This window comes from Callithrix jacchus, chromosome 2 (assembly GCF_049354715.1).
Source record: "Callithrix jacchus isolate 240 chromosome 2, calJac240_pri, whole genome shotgun sequence".
NCBI classification, from domain to species: domain Eukaryota; kingdom Metazoa; phylum Chordata; class Mammalia; order Primates; family Cebidae; genus Callithrix; species Callithrix jacchus.
In genome coordinates, this window is record NC_133503.1 from 5,964,185 (window position 1) to 5,966,708 (window position 2,524).

The 2,524-nt window shown below is 40.9% G+C and overlaps 1 protein-coding gene across 17 annotated transcripts in view; it reads right to left on the minus strand.

Annotated features, from left to right (window-relative positions):
- AUTS2 (activator of transcription and developmental regulator AUTS2) overlaps positions 1–2,524 on the minus strand; it is a 1,215,487-nt gene that overhangs the window by 412,940 nt on the left and 800,023 nt on the right. The gene's annotated exons all lie outside the window — the stretch shown is intronic.

Here is a 2,524-nt window from a genome sequence, read left to right on the forward strand (position 1 = left end):
ACACTGCAATTATGTCTCACATCTATTTGATCAAATTCAGTTAGTGTCTCAGAATAGCTTACAGGTCAAAATAAAGGCAGATGGTTATCTGATCAGTGCATGCAATCAATAAATTCATTCTACTGTTTAATCCTGTTGAATTATTTATGATGGTGTCTTTCAACCCTCACTGTGCATCAGAATCATGTGAGGAGATTTTGAAACTACAGATACCTGGGCTATATCCCCAAATATTCTTATTCAACTGGCCAAGGATAAGGCCTGAACACTGGTATATTTAAAATTATTATTATTATTTTTTAGACCGAGTCTGACTTTCTCACCCAGGCTGGAGTGCAGTGGTGCAATCTCAGCTCACCACAATCTCCGCCTCCTGGGTTCAAGTGATTCTCCTGTGTCACGATCCCGAGTAGCTGGGATACAGGCACATGCCACCACACCCAGGTAATTTTTTTTTTTTTTTTTTGTATTTCAGTAGAGATGGGGTTTCACCATGTTAGCCAGGATGGTCTTGATCTCCTGATCTCATGATCCACATGCCTCGGCCTCCCAAAGTGCTAGGATTACAGGCATGAGCCACCATGTCCAGCCATTAAAATTATTTTTCAGGTGACTCTAACTTCATGCTGTCAAGGACTAAGAATGATTAGTCAGAATGAGAATGGTAACCTCTGATTATTCATTTCTGTGGAACACGGTAACACCACAGACCGGACAAACTATAAAAGGCTCTGTGGACAGAGTCTTCCTAGTCTTTAACTGCCTGAAATCCTCCTATCCATATCAATCTCTTAGTATTTATTTCTCAGTCTTCTGTCAAAGCCCTCAAACATGCTTTCACTTATGCCATAGTTCTGAAAATACAGCTTCTGATCAAGGAAATGTAGACTAAAACTGCAATGAGATGCCTCTTCGCACCCACTACAATGGCTGTAATCAAAAAGACAAGTGTTGGCAAGGACGTGGAGAAGTTAGAACACTCGTACATTGCTGGAGGAAATGTAAAATGCAGCCACTGTAGAAAATGGTCTGGCAATTACTCAAATGGTTAAATGATAGTGACTCTGCAATTCCACTATAAGGTGTCTATATATCTAAGAGAAATGAAAACATGTCCACAAAAATCTTAAACAAGAATGTTCGTAACAGCATTTTTCATCACAGCCAAAAAGTAGCAACAATCCACATGTGTATGGACTAATGAATGGACAAACAAAATGTGGTGTATCAATTTAATGTAATATTATGAGGCAATATAATAAAGAAAGGAAGTACTGACATATACCACAACATGGATACACCTTTAAAACAAGTGAAAAATAAGTGAGAGAAGTCAGCCACAAGGACTATATATTGTATGATTCCATTTTTATGAAAGGCCAAAAATAGGCAGATCTACAGAGAGGAGGGTTGGTTACCTACAGCTGAGAGGCGAGGCAGTGGAATGGGCAAGAAAGAAGGTGATGGATAGGGAGTACAGGGTTTCTTTCTTAGGTCATGAAATTGATTATGGTGATGAGTGCACAACTCTGTGCATACATTAAAAAACATGGAAGTGTGAACCTCAAGTGGGTGAGTTGTGTGGTATGTGAACTGTAACTCAATAAAGCTACTTACAAAAACAGTAAAGAGGTTTCTGCTTTGATGCCTGTGTTGGCAGCCCATCTAACCTCCAGTATCCTACTAGGGCTGGGTTGCGTCTGGCTTGGTCACAGACCTTGCAAGGTGCCAGGCTGCACCCCTAAACACAGCCCACTGCTAACATCTTTGGATTCTAATTACACATCCATGCTCTGGCTCCTGGTTCCAACATACTGGAGTCTTCCTTATCCTAGTACCCTCTGCATATCTAGTAGTCTCTTCAAAATGGGGATGGTCAAGCAAGACTAAAGACTGGGACTTTATTCTGAAGATAACAGGAAGTCATTCCAGTCTTATGGGGAGTACATGAGGAGAAGATACCTGGATGATTATGAAGTCTTTTAACTAATCTTCTCATCATATGTTCTTCCCAACTGACCAAGTATACCTTGTCACAGTGCCATTTCTCATGGAACAACTTTAATTCCTGCTGTCCTCCCATGTTGTACCAACTCCTTACAATAAGGCCACAACCTGTCAGTTCAACCTGACGGCCCATGATTTCTTCATCTAATTATCTCTTCTTCTTTCCAGCACTCTCCTTCTTGTCTCCCCTAGAATCCATTTTGACTTCTACCATCGGACCTTCAATCACACCGTCACTCTGGCACCCTCCAAGGTTACTCTATTCTTCAAGGCCTAGGTTTAATCTCATCTGTTCCATGAAATTCTTCCCCCCAAATTGTACCAATGAGGACAATAAATGACATATATGAAACAAACCCGAAACTCATGGCATGAGCTTTTTTGCCCCTCTGACCAAACAACACATTCTCTGAGAACAAGGATAAAGTCCTAAACTTCTCTTGAGTACACCTAGTGCCAAAGTGCTAGGCCAGCAGCAGATGTATTTAAAGACTGATTGATCAGAGGGAAGACTCAC